General features: G+C 37.3%; 1 long non-coding RNA gene across 3 annotated transcripts in view; it reads right to left on the bottom strand.

Annotated features, from left to right (window-relative positions):
- Positions 1–24,652, bottom strand: part of LOC132602323 (uncharacterized) — an 87,687-nt gene extending 63,035 nt beyond the window's left edge. Inside the window, exons 1-2 of one of the 3 annotated variants that reach the window (XR_009567734.1) lie at positions 24,166–24,613; positions 16,665–16,757 (exon numbers count right to left, since the gene is read on the bottom strand). This is a non-coding gene — a long non-coding RNA (uncharacterized LOC132602323). Of the gene's footprint in view, positions 1–16,453; positions 16,758–24,165 lie in introns of those variants that run through there. The other 2 variants (XR_009567733.1, XR_009567732.1) reach the window with 2 other exon arrangements.
- Positions 24,653–25,582: the final 930 nt, after the last annotated feature.

Genomic DNA, 25,582 nt, shown 5'->3' on the forward strand with positions numbered 1-25,582 from the left:
TGCCACCAGGTTACAAGATTCCAAAATTTGAGAAGTTTGATGGGTCGGGAAACCCTTTCTTTCATTTGAAAGTCTATTGTGAAAAGTTGATTGGCGTAGGAAAGAATGAAGGGATAAGAGTCAAACTATTCAATCAGAGTTTGAGTGGAAAAGCCTTGGAGTGGTATTCTAAGCAAGATACAACCAAATGGCGTACTTGGGATGATTTGGCAAATGCTTTTGTGGATCACTACAAGTTTCATGTTGAGATCGCTCCTGACAGAATCTCAATTACAAAGTTGAAGAAGAAGTTCACCGAATCATTTCGAGAATATGCTATACGGTGGAGGGAAGAAGCATCTAGAGTACACCCACCCATGGAGGAGACAGAAATGGTTACTTTCTTCATTCAAGCGCTAGAACCGGAATACTATGAACGTTTGGTGACAATGGGTGGAAAGACTTTTGCAGAGGTGATCAAAGCCGGGGACATGATCGAAGATGGCATTAAGACAGGGAGAATAACAAGTCTTGCGGCTTTACAGTCTACTAGTAGGGCCATACAAACTGGTACTCTCGGAAACGGAAAGAAAAAAGAGAAAGAAGCAGCATCGGTAATGGCTTTGGGAAACACATCATACCACCATCAACAACCCCCGCGATACCAGCCTAACGCTCACCACTCACAATATTTCCAATATTCTCCACATCCCTACGACCAAGCTTTGTCATCTTACCAACCTCAATCACCACAAATATCCTACCCTGTTTACAACACACAACCAGCATATCGAGCTCCACGACCACCAACATATCCAACTCCACCATCACAAACTCATCATCCAAACAATGCATCCGCACCTCGCCCAAATAAACCGTTTCGCCATTTCACACCATTAGGAGAGCCACTGAGCGTTGTTTTTGAAAGACTGCAAGCTTCAGGCTTAGTATATCCTGTGGAAGGTAGAATTCCAGATCCATTACCCAGAAGCTTTGATCCCACTAAAACATGTGCATATCATTCGGGGGTAAAAGGCCATTCCACTGATCGTTGTTACGCATTGAAGCATAAGGTTGAGGATCTTATTGAAGCAAAACAGATCACGGTCAAACCACCAACACCAAATGTGGTTAACAATCCACTCCCGACCCATGATGGGGCCACGATAAATATGATTGGAATAGATGAAAATGTTGACGACCCAGCCGAATTTATAGTGCCTGTGGATCGTGTGGAGGATCATGATTTTGTAGCCGTTGCTTCTCCGGCTGTAGTGATAAGGGGTTGTGTGCCTGTCGAGATATTAGGAGCTTCATCAATACCTGTGGAAGTAGTTCGAGCACCAAATCAGTTGCCAGTGCTCGATACAAAAGCCGTACCATGGAATTATCAACAAACTGTGATGGAGTGTCGAGGAAAGGACACGATCACTGACAAGGTTAAGACGTCAGGAATGACAAGGTCTGGGAGGTGCTATTCTCCAGAAGAACTAGTTAGATTGGGGCAACTTAAGGAAACCAACGTACCTCCCAAAAGGGTCGTGACTGAATTCGAAGCAGAAGAATTTCTGAGGAAAATTAAAGCTAGTGAGTACTCAGTTGTGGATCAGTTGAAAAAGACCAATGCTCAAATTCCTATTCTCTCTTTGCTTTTGAGTTCAGATATGCACAGAAATGCACTGTTGAGGATTTTGAATGAAGCATATGTTCCAAGTGAAACAACTAGTGAGGCGCTAGCTGGGATGATCGAGCGCGTGCTTGACAGTCATCGAATCAGTTTCGATAATGAAGAACTGCCGCCAGAAGGATGCATGCATAACAAAGCGCTCTATATAACTGTCAAGTGTCGTAACATGTTTGTGGCTAAAGTGTTGATTGATGGGGGTTCTGGACTTAACATCTGCCCATTAACAAGTCTGAAGAAGATCGGATATAATGTTAGTGAGCTCAAGACAAGTGATGTGAATATTCGAGCATTTGATGGTGCTCAAAGGCGCCCTATTGGAGAAATAGAGTTGAAAGTGTTGATTGGCCCTGTTGAGTTCATTATGGATTTTCAAGTACTTGATATCTCCACGACATACAACATGCTGTTAGGAAGACCGTGGATACATCTGGCTGGGGCTGTACCATCTACTTTGCACCAAACTGTCAAATTCGAGTGGGATCAGCAACAAATATGTATACATGGAGAAGGGGATACGTCTTTCTATCGAGAGCAATCCATCCCATTCATTGAGGCAGAAGGAGGGTTCGACGGAGCAGCTTACCACGCTTGGGAGGTTGTGAATGTCACTAAAGTGGGTGAAGTCTGTCAAACTCAAGAGTTTAAAAGGTCATGCGCCACGATTATGGTTGCAAAAGAAATGCTGAGAAATGGGTACCAACCTGGATTTGGGCTAGGGAAGACATTAAATGGGCGGGTTGAGCCAGTCGTTCTCCCTACGCAACAGTTTACATTCGGTTTGGGATATGAGCCAACTGAGGAAGAAGTGAAGAAAGCACGAAAGAATAAAAAGAAAGAGGTTCCATTGCCAAAACCTATTCCTACCATTGATCAAACTTTCTCAAAACCTTCAGATCTAATTATTGAGGTTGCCTATGATGATATCGTGGAGGGAATCAAGAACCTGTTCGTGGAAGATGAAGATGATCATGCTGTGATAATCAAAGACTTTGCTGAAATATTGACTTTATAGGCTGTTGAGCCAGGACTTGAGTTGCAGAATTGAACTTCTATCTTAGCCCCAGCCCGCCGGGAGTTTCAGTAATTTAAGTTTAAATTTCCTTTGTAATAGGCCGGAGGCATCAACTAGAACGTTTAGTTCCTTTTGTCATCCTGCCTCTATGTTTTGTTACGGCCTTTTTGAATTCAGAGTTTGTCATTTTTGTTTTGTAACGAACTACGTTTGGCCTGACTTCCTGTTGGATACGTAGGCAGCCCACATCGGGTTCGGCCACTCTTTTCAAATCATTTCAGTATCTTTGTTTGTGGTTGGAACTACGTTTGGCCTGACTTCCTGTTGGATACGTAGGCAACCCATATCGGGTTCGGCCCCCCCTTTATTAAAAAAAAATTCAAAAGTCTTTATTTTTATCACGAACTACGTCTGGCCTGATTCCTTTGGGATACGTAGGCAACCCGAGGCGGGTTCGGCCCTTCTATTTTAAAGTTTTTCAGTTTGTCCAAACATTTTAATTCCTATAACATACATAAGGATTTTTTTATATAAGATTTTGGTCTTCCCACCGTTTAAATTCATGTGTCTTAGTATCTTGAAACTGGGACAAATTTTTGAAATCGGCCAAATCACTTTCAAAAATTTTCATTACAACTTTCTCACTTTTCGATTTGTTTAGAATCAAGTGCCTCCAGGACTGGAAACTGGGACAAAATCTTGAAGTCGGTCAAATCACTTTCAAAAGCTTTCATTATAAGTTCTTACTTTTCAATTGTCCAGAATCAAGCGTCTCCAGGACTTAAACTGGGACAAAATTTTAGAAATAGCATAAAAGTTGTCTTAAATATTTAACCGTTTTTTAATAAAAGTCCATCTATATTTCTAATAAATTCAAAAAAATCAAGTCTTCACAATCATTTTTATCTATCTATTAGATATTGCCCCTCAGAGTCATACAAATCTCGTTACTCATGTTTTGCAAAATATGTTTTATAACTGAAACTCCCCGGCAAAGCAAGATATGTGGTGAGACATCGAAGAACGTGGACGCGACCGAGACAAAAATCAAGTCAAGGGCCAAGTTCCCCAACATGCACAAGTCAACCAATTTTCTTTTAAACTCACAATTTTTCTTTGATGAGACAGGTTCAACTAACATGAACGTGGTGCATATTTTAAATTATAGACATGATCCAAGAGTTAGCTTCCTTTAAAATGCAAATATTGTTCAACTTGGATGCAAAGGTAGCTTATGATGAACGGTGGACGTCGTACCACTCGTTATGAAATCCCGATCGCAGCAGTGGACATGAATTTATCTTCTCAACAAAGGGTTGTGAGTATAATTCTTTCAAACCCAGCTATTTACATATCCTTATCACTAACAGTTGCTTTAGCTCGTGGCATTTCTCGATGGATCAAATACACATAATCGTGGACTTAACTTTCTTCAAAAGGGACTGACTGTGGTCACCCGTTATTGGTTGTGGGTATAAGCGTGGATACCTTTCTACAATACCATTTTAAGTGGACGTGGATTTACATTTACATTGTGGATGTGAGCAAGGAGGCAGAAGTAGATTTATATTACAAAAGAAAATGCACATATAATTATAGAAAGTGGATACAGATTTATTTTTCGAAAGTAGAAGTGGATTTATTTGCACCGTATAATACGGATGTGGAAGTAGAAGTGGATTTATTCTTTACACCGTATAATACGGATGTGAAAGTAGAAGTGGATTTATTTCAAACAACCGTATAATACGGACGTGGAACTAGAAGTGGATTTATTCTTTACACCGTATAATACGGACGTGAAAGTAGAAGTGGATTTATTCTTTACACCGTATAATACGGACGTGAAAGTAGAAGTGGATTTATTTCAAACAACCGTATAATACGGACGTGGAAGTAGAAGTGGATTTATTCTTTACACCGTATAATACGGATGTGAAAATGAATGTTGGATTTATTTTTGTACCATGAAATGCGGACGTGGATTTATATTTTGCACCGTGGAAGTGAACATGGATTTACATTTCAGTTCAAGCACCCACCTCCGAATGCGGGTATTTTATATATCAGTTCAGGCACCCACCTCCGAATGCGGGTATTTTATATATCAGTTCAGGCACCCACCTCCGAATGCGGGTATTTTATATTTCAGTTCAGGCGCCCACCTCCGAATGCGGGTATCCTATATTTCAGTTCAGGCGCCCACCTCCGAATGCGGGTATTTTATATATCAGTTCAGGCACCCACCTCCGAATGCGGGTATTTTATATTTCAGTTCAGGCACCCACCTCCGAATGTGGATTCAACTTTCAAAACAGGGGTTGCAAGTGTAACTTCTCCAACCTCGTCTTATTTACACATATATTTCTTTATTGCTAACAATTGTTTTTAGCTGTTGGCTTTTTGGCAATATCGAAGTTGGCATCACACATCAACTCGTGGAACTATTTCTTCGGCAGCGAACTGGGGCAATTTGTCGGGAAGGATAATCAGACTTTCCGACACGGGTCAAAGATCTACCTCGAACACTCGTCTCTAATTACAAGTATTCTCTTGCATTCTATCAATTCAATTTTTTAAGAATTCTCAAGTTTCTATCATAATACCCAGTGTTATCATAATTCAACACTGGGACAATATTTTGCAAGCTTCGCGCCAATAGGGGTTCAGGTGTCGTAATTGTTCCAGAACTACACTCGACCTGATTCTCGTGCAGCCCGAGATATGTAGGCAACTCAGAGACCGGAGTTCGGTCATATACTTTTCAAGTTTCCTTTAGCCGGGACAAAATAGGCTATTGAGTCAACGTCTTTGCCCGACAACTCTTTTCATCATTACCGGGCAAAGAGGGACAAGTTGTTGACACCCAATTTTGTCCCGCCTCTCTTCCAAAATACCTATTTATGCTCCTAACATTTTGTGGAAAATTAAAAAAATATATATATATTGTATTTACTATGATTATTAGCCTTTTATCAAAATCGGGGCTTCATTATTATATTTCAGTTACTTATTATTATTATTATTATTATTAATATTATTATTATTATTATTATTATTATTATTATTATTAATATTATTATTATTATTATTCACAATTTTTATCATTTCAGTATTTTACCAGCTTACGCACACGCATCGCATTTATCTTTGCATAATTAAATAATAGTATTTTATTTTACTGTGAATTTTTAAAAAAAATATTATTGCACGACTATTATAACATCATATAATTTTATTACCCGGGTTCTAATAATTACACATTTTGGTATTATGTGATATTATGTCATTCTCAGTACATCGTTAATCAAAATGAGTCTCTTATTTAAATATTGGAAGACAAACTGTTCCTTACACGCAGTCCGTATTTCGACTTACCGAATCCCAAATTAAAGTCTGATTAAATCCTAATATCTTTTGGACTAGCCCATATCTTTTATCTCAATTTTTAAACCCAGTCTATGTTTTTAATTTTAGCCCATTCTCAATACTCAGTCCAAAAAATGGACCCAGTCCAAAAAATACCGGGTCCGACCCGCATCAGCTCCAACATAAGGGAAACCCCTAGGGTTTCCCTTTATTCTTTTACTCCTTACGCCGCCTCCCCCCCCTTTTTTCTCTCCTTTCTCTTCTCGCCTTCATCATCTCATCACCCCCACCACCGCCGTTTGCCCCGCTCCCTTCCCCACACCGCTACCCCACTCCCACGCTCCTCGTCCCCACCCCGCCGACGACCCCCACACCGCTACCCCACTCCCACGCTCCTCGTCCCCACCTCGCCGACGACCCCCACACCGCTACCCCACCACGCTCCTCTTCCTTTTTCCCCCGCTCCTCTCCCCCTGTTTTTTTCTTCAACACAAAAGAACCCCCCCCAAATCCCCATAAATAGGAGGAAGAGGCTTTGGAAGAGAGAGATCGAAAACCCCCAAAGAATCTGAAATTTCATTTTTTTCTTTCTGGTCACGAAAAACCCCAAAATTACCTCAACAAAAAAATAGTTTATGAAGCTCCTAAATCATTCTTTTAGCAATATTATTTGATATCGAGTCGAAATCCACACCCTTTTTGTTCTTTTTTTTTTTTTTTTTGCCCTTGGCATCCGTTTGGATTCGATGGTATACAAATCCGGGATTCGCAGTGTTTCGAAGTAGATTCGAAGTGTTCGAGGTAGATATCGAAACCCCGCTCCCACTTCGCTGCACCCGAAGAAGGTAATTTCCCCTCTTCCTTGAAATTCATTTTTTTATCTGTTTGGTGTTTACTTGAACTATTTTCTGCAAAATTGGTTAATCTCGGCTTAATCCTACTCAGTGTAACTTCATGTTCGTTTAGTGTGTTCATCATGTTGTTCAATTGGTAGCTGATTTAGATTAGGCATCAAACCTGTTTATATGTTTAATTAGATACCCATGTTTAATGTCAATCTATATCCATATGCTTAGTTCGGCGATTAGCATACTTACTGTTTAAAATTCTGAGTCAAATAGGTTGATGTGTTTTATGTGCACCACGCATTAACTGATAATGACAATTTTGAAACCATGTTACTAACTTACATATGATTAACATATGTCCTATTTTGAAGAACATGGTAAGCTCGTATTCAGTTAACAATGCTTTCACAAATTTCGGATATGACTAAATGAGCTGTTTTGTATGTTAAGGATGCTGTTATTCCAATCAAGTATGCATATGTCGAATGAAGTCCTGTCTAAATCATGATTTCTTATTTGGAAAGTCCAAATTTGTTTGTAGAAGGTCCGGCAGAGTCGAACTATGATCGTAATGGTCTAAAATGTGATTTGCGTATAAATGATAGGCTCTTCTTTTAAGCCATTTATTTGCCTTGAGCATTGAAACAGAATGGAAATTATGGTGGATAAATAAATGTATACATCTCTTAAGTGTAAATATCTTGTTCAACAGATTTCAACAGAACCAGTAGTTCCAGTACTTTTTTTTGACATCAGAAAATTCATTTTGAACCAAGTAGAACTTCTAGGAATCATTTCATCTATGGATTATGGTTAGCCCTGTTTGTATTTCCCACATCATGTTGTATAAGCTAGAAATGACATGTCAAGATTCTCTCTTTTCCAATCAATTGCTGCTGGTAGGCTTTAAAACAGTAGTAAAAATGACTCTAAATTCTAAGTCTTTAAATTTCGGACTGATCTGTTGCTGCTTGATAAATTCATTGTTATGGCTTATTGTTTTGGTTGCTGAGTCTTAAAAGGGAGAGCAAAGTTTAACCAGAGATGGGATCTTGAATCTTAAAATCACTAAAAATGAATCATCTGATCACTGAGCGCTTAAAGTCTCTACCCTTCAAAAGCAAGACTGATTTCCTGTCCTTTGCCATATCTTTTGGTTTATTATAGCATGTGCAAGTTTTGAAGCTACTTATACATTTCTTGGTATCATTTTGAACCTAGCTAAAACTTGATGTTGTTCTTATAGCATGCCTGAATAATTGAACCTGTCTGCTGGTGTTTTTACCAAAACATGATTAGTTGTTCTTATAATGATTAGTCTTTCAGACTAGGAGTTATCTGAGATTGGTATAAAGCCTATTTGATCATTTGTTGACTTAGACTGATAGAGTGTGATATGATTAAGAGAAATCCTAGTCTAATTTGGAGTAAGCTTAAAATGCCATCCGTGATAACGATATGTAGTGTCATTACGTATGCTTAAGAGTTAGTTTAAAGTGGGATCTAAGTATGCTGAATTTGTCTTAATGTGGCTGTTCCTATATGTGGCTGCCTGTTACTATTGTTTACTACAACATACCACCCACTGGTTGAATTACTACTGCTATATATCGCTTTGAAGGCAAAAGAAACTTATCGTTTGAAACCAAACCTATATCTGGGGCCATGTCTTTGGCTAGACATTGTTTGACTATTGTTGGTTGTTGCTCAATTGTTATGGGCTGCTGCTCAGTTATTCTTATGGCTGTTGAAACTCACTTTGTGGCACTTCCCTGTTGCACTTTATGTTACTTTGCTGCTGTTCATTGCTGCTACCTAAGGCTGCTACTTGGTTCTGTTTGCTGGTGTTATTTCCTGCTAAAAAAATGAACAGATCACTATACTAAAAAAGAATAAAAAAATGAACACATCCTGTATTTGGTCAAAGATCATTGATTCAAACATGACACTATGCTTGGGTCGATGAAGAGTTGTCTAACTTGATGCCTCGTTTTTAAAAGAGCGGATTTCTATACTCGATATTATTGAAAGGAACAAATATTCTACTGAAAAGAACAATACTATATTTGATCCACACTACAAGTTTTAGTGAGCAGCTGTGTCTATTTACTGCATTGTCTTGTATATGAATGTTTCGATACAGTTGATGCAAATCGCTGTTGCAATTTTAAGTTTGCAACTCTGCACTTGGTTTGGCAGATCCTATGTCGTAGTATAATAAATCCTGTATTTTATTCCGGGTTCTATTAGGGGAATTTTATTTCCTGGTTCTGTTACTGTCCATTAAAGTCTAGTTTGTTTGGGTTTAGTTGTTTCCATGATAAGTAACTTAAGTCACTAATTCAATAATCTTCCTTCCTCCTTTCATTTTTTTGAGTTCTGTTTTCATTTAGTTCACTATTTGTTTGTTTGTATTTGCTATATCTAGTAATGAATAGTTAAGTCCTTGTTTATGATTTTCTCTTTAGCTTCTGGTTGGATTAAGTGTTAAATTTCCTTGGTGACCAAGTTGGATAAGTGTAAGCTTTCGTAATTAAAAGTTACTGTACTTGTTTTTGTCTTATTGAAGTTTGTGTTCTTCAAGGTGCCGATTGAAATATGAATCATTAAAGGTTTCATTTCCTTTACACCTGTTAGAGTTATCACCTTGCTGGCTTAAAGTTGATTAATATGAGGTCTGTTAGGTTGGAGAATATGTTTAGATCTGTAGAAAATCACCTCGTTTCCCTTTGTTCTGCTTCTTTTGGGTATGTGAGCCGTTGTCCCTTTAGCTCAAAATTCGTCCCCTGTACATTTTGGTAAATGAGGAGAGCGTGAATTCTTACTTTGAGTAGAGTGTATCAGTTCTGGCTTTAGCAACTGGACCTTTTAGTATTCATGAGCATGAGTTTTTCCTAAAGTTGCTATACCTTGATTAAGCTTTAACCAATTTCCTAGAGCCTCAGCATGTTTCACCCTCTAGCTGGCTGTTTGGATATTTAAACACTTGTGTATGGTTCTGTGTAATAACATATTCAAAACCTTTGAGTTACCTTTATTTTGGTCGATACCTGCTGTTCAGTTATACACCTTTCCCTTTTGGGATATTTGGGATACTTGCTTTGCCAAAGTATTTATATGCTGCCAGTACATTTTGTAAAGTGTTGTCACGGCTAAGTCATTATTGTCCCAAGTGTCCAAGCTAGTTGTTCTCTATCTCGTTTCTTTCTGTTGGGTTTCCAGTCCCTTGTTTAGATTAGGACAAATATACATATTATATACATACTCCACTGGTCTGCTTTATTTACATTATATTCGTTTAGCCTTATTTATCGATTATGTACTAATCCTTTTCCTTTCGTTTTCTGCATGACCATCGCATACGAGTCCGAGGGACTCGTTCTTCTCCTGCATTCGGTGTTGGGCTAAAAACCCAACGCAATCTCCTCTCGGGTCAATCTATGTTCGCAGCAGCAATATAAAGAAAAAATTCACTGGGCCTAAGCCCAATCACGTGAACAGTTCCAGCAGCTGGGCTTTAAAATGGCCGGATCCATTTCATCTTTGTCTTTCTCTCTTCCTTATTTTATTGTTATGTATTTTTATTTGCTTGAATGGCTAACCTTATCCTATTTTATTAACTCAGATGAATCCTAACGAATTAGTAGATTTAGTTTTAGTAATGGGTAGTTTAGTTTAAGGAAGGCTAACAATTAATTTCATAAGTTATTCTCTTGCTTTTTCATGTTTTATTTTGGTTTGGAATAATTGATTTGCAAAAATAGCATGATTATATATTCTAAGTAAAGGGAATCATATTTTATTCTTATTATCATATACATTTTTAAAACGTCACTAATACGCAAGTATAAACTCAAGTATATTTTATAAATAACTCTTCAAGTTTGAATCAATCGCGTCTGTTTTTAGCTGAGCATAATTAAATAAATCAGTAATAAAGAGGAAGAAAACTTACTTTCTTTGCATTCTATTTAAGTCTAGATTTTCTACACCGCCATATTCACATAACATAATCTTGTTTCAAAGTTACTAAAACGTCACTTATATGCAAATTGTTATATTTCTGCAAGTCTTATTTTCAAGAATATTATTACATTTTCATTCAAGGGTTTAGCATGTCCAAGTTTTTATTTTAAATAGCCTTTAAAATCTTCTTTTATACAATACATCATATTTTCTACAAGTATTATTTCAAACGACATCATTATTACTTTCATATAAAGCCTTAGCAACATTTTAAGCTTTATTTAAATTGCGTCTAAAATCCTCTTTTATGCAAACTATCTTTTATAAGTTTTATTTCTAAATAGCATTTCATTTAAAGTCTTAGCAATATTTATCAGTCCTATTTTTAAAAAATGGCATTTTTAGTTTTCTTTTATATTATATTTTCCGTAAATCTTATTTCCACTAATACTATTTTCCATTTTTAAATTTAAACATTATATTTTACTCTCAATTAATTAACCTAAGTTGGCGGATAACCGTAATTTAACGGATTCTAAAGGATGCCTAACCCCTTCCCTTTAGGATAATATAGAGCCCTTACCTAGAATCATCCTGGTTAAGCAGACTATTAACGGAGGTTTAGTTTTAACTTTGCCTTAGTTAACATCTAGGTGTCCTAATTCACCGTCAAATTAATTAGGTGGCGACTCCTTAAAACGAAACAAAATAGGAATCACCAATACGTCTTTACTCCTAATTTTGACTCCGGGTTAAAATGGGGTGCGACACTTGGGAAACAGAATTTGATATGCGTAGCAAGTATCCTCAGTTTTTCACCGAGTCATGTAACTCTTCCTAGATTCCTCATCTTTGTTCGTTCGGGGACGAATGATGATTTAATTGGTATCTGGTGTAATGACCCTCCCGATCGTTATGGAAAATATAGGATCACCCCACCAAATAGAACCTTCCCAAGGGTAGAACGAGCTAATAGAAACTCGATTGTATAAGTCTAAAACCTAAAAACCTGACTTGTCGTGATTGTGTTGAGTCCATCAAAGGGTGACGTAGGAAATTAGAACTCTGTTGGGAATAACGAGGCTACGGGTGGGTTCGTATGGTGTTTTTATGGCTATGTGCATGTTTTGTTTTGTGTTTATGAGGTCTCGGATGAAATGTTGGGTGCTAGAGTGAAAATCTGGGAAAAATTACGAGCTTACTGCCTCAGTGCTACTGCTGCGGCGGGGTAGGCACCGCTACGGCGATGCCGCTATATCGGGATCAGGCCCGCCATGGCAGAGGTCTGTTCCCTCTTGGTCTGCTATAGCGGGCACTTGGCCGTTATAGCGAGACCGCTGCAATGGTAAGTTGATAGCTGCAGCGGTCGACGGGAGCAGAATTTCGGGTTTTAAACACTTAGTTCTGAATTCTTTATTCATAAAACTCCAAAACAGTTCCCCACAAGCACCTAGGGCGAATTTCCAAGCCAGGGCAAGAATATTCTTGAGAGGTAAGTCCCAACCATCCCTTTCAATCATTACGTTATCATCTTCAGATTATCATTCCTTTTATGGGTCTCCAATGGTGAATTGGTAATAGCAACCCTAGAACCTAATAGACCTTCTATAATTGATGGGATATGAATGTTATCATGTGTTTGTCATCTAATGGCTTGGGTTAAAACCTTTTAATTAAGAATTGAACCATTAGAGCCATGAATTAAGTGAATTGAGACTTAGGGTTTCATAAAAATGGTAGCTTGACCATGAAAACTAATTGTAATTGATGTTTTGATTAAATATCATTATAAATTGATGATTGGTGGTTACTAAGGCCATTGTTAGGTTGTTTTACACCTAGAAATCATTCACCCATGGGAATGGGGCTAAAGGGAATTGATTTTGTGACTAGAGTAATTATGACTCATTGAGCATTCTAATTTCTAGACTTTGAGCATTCCAAGTCTTTACGGAAAGGAAAAGCTGTAGCGGAGTGAATCGCATTATTCCAACTCTACGTTTGAGGTAGGTTACGGTCTACTTGAGTTAGACTTTGATTAGTTGATTGTATGTGTTGTGAATTCAATAGGAGAAAGCATGATATGTGTGTGGTTGAACTCCTATGCAATTGATTGAGTGAATGTGTGAGCTTCTTTCCACTATTCATTGTGTTGAACCTACAGTTTGATGTTGTTGTGTTGAGAAGTTAATATGATCTTCTCGATGGAATTGTGATACAAAATGATGATTCGAGTATTGAAAAACAAGAGGACAAGAAATACTAATGTGTATAAATATATATATATATATATATATATATATATATATATATATATATATATATATGAAAAGGCACATTAACCGGGGTGAGGATGTGACCTATATTATGGGCTCGTGGTCCAAGGTTCTTTCTAGAAATGAGTGGTACATGATGTGGACTGCGTCCGAGGTTCTTTTCGAAGCAGAGGATTTATGGCTCCGGTCCAATGAGTATCCGGAATGAGTGGTACATGGACACCACGGGTCCCTTCCAGGTCATGACTACTTAGCAATGACATCAGTTAGCATGTGTGTACAGCGAGTATATGGTTATTATTGGTAGACTTGTTCTCGTTTGTTGTTTCTGTTGACTTGATTCTTGATATCTTTGGGTGACTTGATTCATAATATCCTTGGTTGACTTATTGTTGGATTATTGATTTCGTGTTATTGGCTGGCTTGTTTATTTTATTGGTTTTTTGATGTATGCATGATACTAATCTTAGTCGGCCTATGATATCTACCGGTACATAGTGTTTGTACTGATACTACCTTGCTGCATTCTTTTAAGTACAAATTGTGATCCAGAGACTGCTACCCGACCTCATATCTAGCATTGAGACCATTGCTGATAGATTTAGGGTGAGCTTCTATCCATGCCAGGCCACCCGAAGATCTTCTTTTATGATGTCTATTTCTAGTCCAGACATTATGGTTATTTATTTAGACATTTTACATTGCTTAGACGTGTTTTAGATTAAAGTTCTTGTACGGTGACTTTCGGATTTTGGGGTTTTTAATAGTTAGGACTTCCGCATTTGCTTCATTATTTTGTGGCATGAATTAATTTTATTTATCTTGTGCTTGAATGGTTAATAACTAATTGAACTGGTTAATATAAAACTGGACTTGAATGAATAGATGACTTATTTGTTGGTTCGCCCACTAGGAGTTAGTGTGGGCGCAAGTCTTGGCGGATTGTGTCGTGATAGCTGGGCTCAGTTGGATGAGAGTGACGTAAGGATCGATGTCCAATGGTTGTCCCAGAATCGAGGATGTGCTTAGCAATTGCCGAGGTTGTTGCCGGAATCATGAGGTAGCAGTTGCCGAGGTTGTTGTCGTAACCGTGAGGTACATGTACTTTGCGGGTCTCCCATGGGTTGTGCTGTCGAGATGTGATGTTCCATCATCGGAGCACATGTGTATCGTTGCATATGCATGGTAGAGATTACCAAGGTCTTTGCCGGAATTGTGAGCTTTCGGTATATGGACTTCGCGGGTCCTCCTGGGTTGTGCTACCGAGATGTGATGTTCCATCATCGGAGTACATGTGTACACAGCATATGAATTACATTCACATCTCATACATTATTGCATTGTATCGTAATGTGGTTTCTATTGTGATATTCTTGTGATGTATTTGTGATATACGGACCCGGACTGAGTATTTGAGACTTGGCATATTTGGGATTAGATGCTAAGCATAGGTGATGACGTGTACTTGTATTCTGGATTGTGTTTGACTTATACCTTGTTGATTTACCTTTTATCTTACTTTATTGCCTTGATATGTGTTATCTAAACTTAGTCGGCCTATGATACCTACCAGTACTTGTTGTTTGTACTGACCTACACTTGCTGCATTCTTTTATGAATGCAGAGTTTCAGGAAGGATCGACCTCTGCTTCTCGTGGCTGATAGTGGAACGAGAGTTGCGGCTTGGAGTCTTATAGGGTGAGCACAGGGATGTCCGCTGCCTTAGGGATTCTACCTTTATCTATGTCTTATTTCATATTCTGAGACATATTCAGACAATTGATGTATTTTGTTACTTTCACACTTGTAGTATAGTTAGAGGCTCTTGTATGTTTAGACCAGACTCTAGGTGGATTTGATGTATTTCTTTATTTCTGCACATCTCTATATGATCATCGTTAGACTTACGGGATTATTCTCTCTTCCGCTTGTTATTTGCTTATTTATGACTTTTTAATTTTTGTGATAAGGGTTCGCCTACCGAGGTGGGAAAGGTAGGTGCCCGCGCGACTTAGCTAAATTGGGTCATGACAAAAGGGAGCAACAGCACCAAGCCAACAACTTTAAAAATCCAAACAACAACAGCAACAAGCAGCTGTTAAATGAAATTTCTATAAAAACTAAATTCACTCAACAACGACTGGTTCATTTATCACCTGACAGAGAGAACATACAGTGATTGGCTTGTATCTAAGACAAACAAATATTATAGAGAGAGGTGAAACCCCTATTTTGAGAGAACTAAAATATTGCCTGCGAAAATAGGGTACTGGAAAGGAAGTGAGAATTTAAGAAATAGGGTTTGTATATAAAATGTAAAGCCACCATTATATACTTAAGGATAGAAAGGTAATTTTAATATAATCTTATATCAGTTTAACCATTAACAAAATCTCAAAATTGAAAACTGAACCAATAGTCCAATAAAAAAAAAATTGTTAATCCAATAACTCGCTACCAACAAACCATATTTTTTTTAGTCGATAAAACCAATTTTAGCAAACCCCTAATCTAATCAACTTAAGTATGGGTATCGGGTCTGTTACGGTTTACTTTTACGCTAGACATAAAAGCTACTTCGAATTTATGGACTCTTTTGGATTTGTTTATTTTTAGAGTCTCCACCTAATTTATTAAGGGAAATTAGAAAAACCAAGTTAAAAGGGTTTAGTCAAACAAAAGGTAAATTCTTTTAAAATCGGAGTTCAAGGTAAGGGTTCTAGTGATTCCTCTGGGAAAGTGTTAAGACATCCCGATATTAAGAATCGGTAGAATACACTTGACCTTCCATTTTTAATGTGTGATTTATTGTATATTTGTTTAAAATAGTATAAAATCTTGTATGTCAAGTCATGGCATATCATTTGAAATAATTTGGAAAAAAATCCCTGTATTTGAAGAAAAGAAAAGTTTAGTTTATTTTTGGAAAAATGTGCGTATAATGTTTAAAGTGGCCATTTCATTTCCGGACCAAAAACACACCCAAGATTTCTCTTGAGTAGAGTTCAACGTAATTTGGTCCAAATGTTATGTCCTTTTGTCTTATACGTTTCATGAAAAAAGCTCCAAGTATATGTTCTTCACAAATGTGCCATGAAAATTATACAAAATATCCCTTTTCAATTACAAGTCGTGGGATTTATCCATTTTTACTTATATTGAAGGTCAACCAAATCCCATTAAAACCCTTTCCTCTAACTTGGGTCCAAATAAGGTTCTCCTTATTTTATTTAAATTAAAGTGGGCTTGGCACAAAAAGGATTTGGAAAATCCTTTGTCACTTGAATCACTTGAAATCCATTTCGATAACACTTACTTGGAAATCAGAATTTTGTTGTCCTTGTTGCAAACTCTAAAAAAAAAAGACGAAAGAGAAAAGTTGGATTTTGTTCTAAATACACACTGTCTCCAGTTTCTGTTTTTATGAAGAGAAATCGGAAACTATTTTCGTTTGTCACATTTTTTAAAAGAATACAAGAATTCAAGAAAAGTAAAGCATAAAGTACTGGTGGGCCTACCAAGCTCACCTGTTAATCATTTTCACCTATGATTGGGCCTTCAATGCTGGATCCGAACTCGAGGAAAAAAAGATTTTGGGCAAGGAGGTATGCACATTTGGCCTAAATGGCCAACATCACACGAGTTTCATGCAAAAAGGAGAGGAAAAAAAGAAGATAAAGGTTAGAGGGCATCTATACTTAGCAACTTACCTAACAAGTATTCTTAATATAAAAACACCATTCAAATTCAATTACAAACACACAAACATATATATATATATATATATATATATATATATATATATATATATATATATATATATATATATATATATATATAAGACGTATACAACAAAAGTAAGCCAAACATATGCCAAACAGATTCAACAGACGAGGAATTGCAAATAAAAGCCCAAGCAATTGAATAAGCACATAAAGGCCCAAACATGACATTGTGTGCAAATAAAGCAAGACAAGGCCCAAATTAGTTCTTACGGGGAGCAAATAAAGAGCAAGCCCAAATTATCATTCAACACAGGCATTCTAGTTAAATAATTTTTGTGATATACCATCGATATACAGTCCAATATATACCAGGATATATATGGGCTATGTATATCTCGTATATCGTATAACAGTAGCACAGAACCAAGAAGGAGAAGAGAAGAAAAGGGATATCACATCAACTTAAACCCCAATACATCAAACATACATACTGTCACGGGCCGCCTCCTTCTTAGTGTTAGTGGCACACTAATGGACCGTGCGGCGCCCGTAGTCCAGGCGGACTACGAGCCAGCGTAATGATAGTTCCAGGACTCATGGCACGACCCTGTGCCTATGGCTTCGGAGGCTTAGCTTCAGCGGTGCCGCTGGGTCGATGTCGAGGCCTTGGCCTTGCCTTACTGGTATGTCCCTGTGGCATGTTTCATATGTTGGGTCTTTGTCTGAAAGCACACCTGGGGCTGGCTATGGACATGACAATCCCTCGCCTGGAGCTGAGTTTCATTGGTACGCGCATAGTCCAACCTCAAGCTTGACACTGGCCTAGTGCCTGTGCACGTGGCCGGTGCGGCGCCCGAGTAGGGCAACTCTTAAATCCTTGGCCTTTGTCATGTGTGTCCTTTGTAGTATTCTTATGGTGAGGCATTGCTAAACATAGCCCTCCCTATGGCGAGGCATTGCTAAACATATCCCTCGTGACATACTTCCATCCTGCATAGTGCAGCATCGCCCTACCACTGTACATTTAGGCCAACGGACCCTTGCTCGTGAGGCTGAACCTAAGCCAAGCTTACAAGTCACCATAAAAGACTCTTAGGAGAGGTTCCTCGAGTGTTCAATTGGCATGGAGGGATTTCTAATTCTCAAGGATGCGGATACATCCCCATCAGCATAGCCCAATGGTGTTACCTGCTGACCAGACGGGTCTCAATGGAATTCCTCTGAAATTAGTGCTCATTGTGTGAAAGACATCCTTGAAGGTCGATGAAATTCGGATGCTTCAACATAAAATTACCTTATGCAACCAATGGCAGAAACAACGATTGTGGCATGACATGATTCTGAAAAATGTGGTTCATGGTTGATGAAGAAAATTTTAACGGAAACTGAATAAAACCAATCCCCTTTAGTCAGTGGCATCTAGTTCGCTGACTTGATTGGCATTAAGAACATCGCTTCCTGCCTTGATAGGAACTCTGCACTGACATTCAAAAATGCACTGATGATATGATCTCTGTGCTCTGATGCCAACTGTCACGGACCGCCTCCTTCTTAGTGTCAGTGGCACACTAATGGCCCGTACGGCGCCCGTAGTCCAACGGACTACGAGCTAGCCTAATGATAGTCCCAGGACTTATGGCACGACCTTGTGCCTATGGCTTCGGAGGCTTAGCTTCAGCGGTGCCGCTGGGTCGATGTCGAGGCCTTGGCCTTGCCTTACTAGTATGTCCTTGTGGCATGTTTCATATGTTGGGTCTTTGTCTGCACGCACACCTGGGGCTGGCTATGGACATGACAATCCCTCGCCTGGAGCTGAGTTTCATTGGTACGCGCATAGTCCAACCTCAAGCTTGACACTGGCCTAGTGCCTGTGCACGTGGCCGGTGCGGCGCCCGAGTAGGGCAACTCTTAAATCCTTGGCCTTTGTCATGTGTGTCCTTTGTAGTATTCCTATGGTGAGGCATTACTAAACATATCCCTCGTGACATACTTCCATCCAGCATGGTGCAACGTCGCCCTACGACTGTACGTCTAGGCCAACGGACCCTTACTCGCGAGGCTGAACCTAAGCCAAGCTCACAAGTCAACACACAAGACTCTTAGGAGAGGTTCCTCGAGTGTTTAATCGGCACGGAGGGCTTTCTCATTCTCAAGGATAGCCCGCAGGCATGGTCGGTCCATACGTCAAGCCACCGGCCCCCGTTAGGCGCCCAACGCTGGCCTGTGGCCGAGCGCCGCCCATAGAGTTGCGTAACTCATATAGATACCTAGGACCCTTTGGGGATGCCTAGGCAGGCCCTTGAGGTTGCCCTTAAGGTTTCTCACTTGGTGCAGCTTGATGGTGGCACGCACGGGGGAGGCTGGTTGAGCTGAGACACCTGTGCCCCCCTTATATATGCTTTAAAAAGAAAAGCCTAAGTTTTAGCACTGGACATGATTCTCCCTGAGAATCACACTTGGCCTTTCTCAATGATTCGAACTCCAAATGAGGACCATCTGTTCCTAACTCTTTCTCTTGACTTCCTTCACTCCTTCATGAAGTTTCATCTCATCCCCATGCTCGTGGAACGAGATATAGCCTTAGGAAGCTTTGACACTGACACTGCTTCTTGGCTAAGTCAAGCCCTTAGGTAAATGATGTTCAAATGATTCCAAACTTGGTAAGCACATTCAATAACATCCTAGGAAGGGTGTGTTCACCCGAAATCGTAGGATTTCATCCATAGCTCGGAAATGCTCGGGACTGACACTCAAGCTCGCACGGGGCCGCTCATCCGTCGACGACCCGTAGGCTCATCCCAGATCCTTGCTAAAATTTCTTGCTACTCTTAGGATATGCAATGCAACATATCTAATATGATTGTAGACTCCCGTTCATCGGAGCCCATGTCGGTGCACGTCGCCCGCACGGCTGCACTGCCTGCGGGGCTGACACTGCCTGTGCAGTTGGCACTGCCTGCGCGGCTGACACTCGTTTGGCCCGCTCGGGGCGCGCAGGGGTTATGTGTGCCAAGGCACAATGAAGGCAGCCCGTAACAATACATAGTGACATTTAGCATATACTCAGCCACACAAACTTTGTATACATAGTTTTAATTAGGCAAAAGTTAGCTCTCAGTGACAGTCATCATTTCTACAGAGTTTAAGTACATATACCTCCTCATTTATATCCCTAATTCTATCATTTCTTTAAAACCAGACTTTAGTTATATGCAGATTCAAATAGAGAGAAAGAGTAGTTCTCAGAGAATCCTCATTATTTGTAGTCCTCATATGATTTTTTTTGTCTCTTTTTACCCCTAATTTAAGTTTTTATGACTTTGTAAATGCTCACACATTTTTGTAAATTTTAAGAACTTTAAAGGCCTTTTTCATGCCCCTAAAATGATGATGTCATGGACAAGGTTATAGTGGTCCCCACACTCATACATATCAGAGTCTTTTTTTGTGGAAATATTATTTTCAAAAAAATTATTTATAACAAATTTAAAAACTTTATTATAAACATGTAAAGAATTATCCTGTCATTCAAATTATATGTTAATATAGGGTTAATTCTTGAATTAAAATATTATTCTTATAATATTATATATTAGTTATTGATGTTATTTACATTTATCATTTTCTATTTCAAATTTCCATTCGTCTGATTAGACGTATGTTTTCTTTATTTCCTGTAATTTGTGTCGTACATGCTGATAAACATAAGCAATTAACAAGGATTCCACTTAAAGCAGTATTAAGTTTTAAATTAAAACAATAAACACAAATAACTTATATCATTGTTTAATACTTTAAGACTGTATAAAAAATGCAAATTATATTCCTTCCGTCTCAATCAAAAAATTAATTTTGATACACGGTAGTTCATTAGTCAAATTTTACATGCGCACTTACCATAAAATTTATTTAATAAATTACTATATTAAAAGAGGAACTATAAACATATATATATATATATATATATATCATGAAAAGTTTGAAGAAATACTGTAGTTAAAGAAAATGCGATTTGATTTCCAAACAATAATAATACTAGACAATTTCAAAAAGTGTATTTCTTAAATATAAAATTATTTTGCAAAATATCGGATAATCAATATTTTATATTTTAGGACAAAATATTTAAGTTCGACTATTTCAAAAGTAGTTAATTAAATTAAGAAAGAGAAAATATGTTATTTTTAACATGCATCTTTTGAAAGTAAAAGGAAAGCTTAAAATATAAACAATTAATTTTATTGACTTTTCAGTATTTTTTGTGTGGTTTAATTTGAAAAGAACATCTACAATAGTATCTTGCAGTATCAAAGTTTTTAATTATTTATATTTATTTATAAGTTAACTTTATTGATATCATCATAAGACAATATTTTTGCATTAAATATTTTTAATATTAATTGGGTACTGTAATATCTTTTGGTAAAAAATAAGTTTGCTAATACGGGTCAATTCGAAGAAACAAATGAGATTAATTTATCAAATAAAAAGATTAATTGGAATCATCAAAGACTTTAATCTTGAAAAAAAAATGTGAAATAGAAATTAGAAGAGCTTCCAATTGTTTTTTTTTTTTATATATAAAGTAAGAAAATATTTTCAATTAACTTTCAAGTACATTTATGTACTTCAATATTTTAGAATTCTTTCAAAAGTGTCAAACTGATGTTACAAAAACAAAGAACCAAGAGCATAAAAAATATTGAAAATATCTACAAATTGAATTTTAATGTCATTTTGGGCCCGGGCTTAGTACGGGCCAAATAACACTAGTACATACATATGCAATGACATTTAGCATATACTCAACCACACAAACTTTGTATACACAGTTTTAATTAGGCAAAAGTTAGCTCTCAGTGACAATCATCATTTCTACAGATTTTAAGTACATATGCCTCCTCATTTATATCCCTAATTCTATCATTTCTTTAAAACCAGACTTAGTTATATGCAGATTCAAATAGAGAGAAAAAGTAGTTCTCATTTCTATTACTACATGAAAGGAACCATCAATAGAAATGGTTGAACAAGTGGACTAGAAATCCAGCTGAATTAATAGCTCTTATAGACATGTTTTCAGGGATCAATTAGGAAAAGGGGAGTGTAAGAACTCAAGTAAGCATTTTGTAATCACCTATTTACTCATTCGGCTATTTTTGACTATTAGTGTTACACCTCAGAATTTTGGGTTGCTGAGCGGTGAATGGACTAACGTAAGTTAAGGTGTGTACGATGTCCCTACAAGTAAGAAGGGATACTTAATGATTCTAATTAAAATTCCAATGAAGTTAGAGGCAAGGGCAAAAGTTCGTCAAATGAAACTCCACTGCAGTTCTGTGAAAGGGGGGTTCGACGGTCGTTCTTTGTACCGTCGGACGGGTCGACGCTTCGTCGATTGTACCGTAGAATTCATTTAGCACAAAGACCATTCGACGGAGCAGATTGACGCTCCGTCGATCAGTTCGACGGACCGTCCTTCTCACCGTAGAATGAAAGGAAACGAAAGGTTGCTCACTGGAAATTTAACGACTTCGACGATCAGATCGACGCTCCGTCGATTCGATCAACGCTTCATCGATCGTACCGTATATCTCGGTCGGGACTGATTTCAAGATTTTATATAAGGACCCTTCTCTCATTTTAATTCATTTCATTTCCACTTCTCCACACACCAAGAAGCCTCTAGAACTTTCTCCATTATTTATCCATTCAAACACAACTGGGCAGTACTAAACTTGAATCATTTTCAACAAAGTCCTTAACATATGCAATTTGTATATCTATACTGACAACAACTAGGTATTACAATTACTAGGCAACAGTTCAATCATTTTAAAGTTACCAGAGATAGTCATGTGAGGTAGGGTTTATGCCCTTTGAATCTACTTAGCTAGCTACAGTTTCAATCACATTTTCAACCACCAAATGATCTCATAGTCATTTTCTCAATGTACTACCCAATAGCATAAAGAAACTACCAAACACTTGAGCACACATTAACAACAGGACCATACTATTTCATATTGAAGTCAATCTCAGGAACTAGAGTTATCTACTGCATACAGTTGACTGAAATAGACTAAATCGCGACATTTGATTGACTTGTACATATTCTAGTAGTGACTAGCTTGTCTCATGGCACTTGAACTCATTTATACACACAATATACATGGATTGAAAACATGTTTGAACCAAACAGAGGTGAGCACTTGCATATATTTAAGCTAATCTAAGTGGATTAAAACCAATGAGTCATCTTATGCATACACTGATAGCATGAACATCTCAGTCAAACCAAGTTTGAACAAGCTAACTTCACATTTGACTAACAAACACACATACTTGAGGTAAGTTATTCACAGCTTAATCAAGGCAGATAAGGCATATATCATCTTCATTGCTTAACTTGACCTTACATACACAGATCCATGTTTAGCATATTCAAATTAGTTGTCAATACTTAAACCTCATACTCAATATTTTCCTATTATAATCAAGCTAATCCATTAACACGTACTCATCATCAACAAATCATATATTGGTAGAGTCTCTTAAGTCAGGATAAACTAACACATGAACCAACACATCTAGATTAAGCCGACTAACCATAGCCAATACAAACTCATAAGTTAAATAAACTAATTCACATGTTAAATTGACTAACAATCTTATATGCTAGTTACATAGGAGGATTGACCTAGTTCTAAATTGGACTAGACTAAACAAATAGGCATTTACCATGACTAATGACCATTATACTAATTTCAACAGACATGATTAAACTACAGCCAAACCAAACAAGTACAAGAACATGCTAATAGCCTAACAAGCAGCAGTCAAACTCAAATGAAGCATAAAGAAATATGTGAATCTACTGACGGCCTTGGGCCGTCTTAATAGCTATATCATTCAGCATTCGCTAAATTGAACCAAGCTACAAAACATTCTAGCGACCTGACTAATCATATGGTCTAGCAATAGATAAACTCAACTAAACTACAAACAGGATAATTGATTAAATTAACCACAAATAAATACTATAAACAGCCAATGACTAAACTAATCTAGCACATGCTTAATTAAACAGCAACTAGACTACTAAACTAAAATACAAAACATATTAATAACTAAGCTAAGCTAAACCTAGATAGCAGAAATGAAACAGTATCCAAACTAAACGAAACTAAACATGCTAATGACTAAACTAACAAAACAATAACTAAGGTAAAACATAAAATAAACACATAAACATATAAGCACATCATAAAAACTAAAATAAACGAAAAGGAATGTAATTTACCTTTCTTATGTGCAGCCCTTGTTGAGAGTTGAAATTGGAGACCCTTGCACTCATCAACACCCGAAACACAGCCATAAACAAAGAAACCAAACAAAAATAGACTATTAAAACTCAATTAATTAAAGGTTTTGGCAAATGCTAAATCCCTAGGTAAATTGAGTGTTTTTTATTCTCTAAATCGAGACTTGTGTGTGTGTAATTTGTTTAGACCTTTTTTAAATGAGAAGGGTGGGGTTCTTTATATAGAACCCCAAAACCCTAGTTTTGTTGTTGAAATTCGGTGTGGGACTGAGCAAACCAATGAGAATCAACTATTCAAAAACAAAATAAGACAAATCCCTATTTGCAGAAAAAGTAAAAAAACAAAAAAAAATGAGGAGTTATACCTCGTTTGGTTGTTGTATGGTGGAAAGAGGAGGCAAACATTTACCTCAATCGGCCACACCAGACCTGAGAGAAAGTAACGTACACTATCATTTTTGCCAAATTTGGCTTGGTGATGCGAGGAGAGAGAAGGAGATATAGGGGTCGTTTGGTATATGTTTGTCGGAATGGGAGGACTTAGGTCGGGTCTGGTCGTCGTGGACTTGGACTTGGCCTGGCCGATTTTAAAAGGGACTTTGGCCCAAAAACCTTTTCTTCATGCAAAACTAATAATCAGGGCTAATTTTCCCAAATGTGGCTATTAACTAAAACTCAAATTAAAATTAACCATTTCAATTAAGACCGTTTTAAAAACAATTTGTCATTCTTATTGTGGCAAAAATGCAAGTGTATAAATTAAATTGATTATTTCAACTACGACCTCATTTATTCGCATAAACAATCAATAATTTCAGTTTTAGCTATTTTGACAGTAAATGCAATTTAAAGAAATTATAAAATTTAGTCGTAACTAATCATTTACTCAATTAATCGAATTTACAAAACAAATTAATTGACCATTAAATAGTTTTAAACAATTAATCAAATGATCTTTTTCACTATTTTGAATTAATTTTGATAAATGCTTTAAAAATCCTTAAGAATATACTAAATATAGAAGATGACATACAATCGTATACTTGATGATATTTTGCCAAATGAAATGGCAAACCGTCACCATAACGATTTTTTAATATCATTTTCGACTTGTAAAATGTATATTTCACTATGTTTGTGACTCAAGAATTCCAAAAGATTAAATAAAATTATTGGAGGGCAAAAATTAGATGTCAACAGGGTCCACTTAACTACTTCAATTGATGTAGTTAGACTTTATTTTAAATCAAGAGTAGGCATTTCGAGCCATGATGAATCCAAGACACATAGTAGGTGAAATTTCGTTCAAGTTCTTTCATGGTATGTTGAAAGGTGCAACAACATTCATGGTTTGTATTGGAACATGCTCCACAAAATGATCAGATGACTTATTCAG

Source organism: Lycium barbarum, chromosome 7, assembly GCF_019175385.1.
Source record: "Lycium barbarum isolate Lr01 chromosome 7, ASM1917538v2, whole genome shotgun sequence".
NCBI lineage: Eukaryota > Viridiplantae > Streptophyta > Magnoliopsida > Solanales > Solanaceae > Lycium > Lycium barbarum.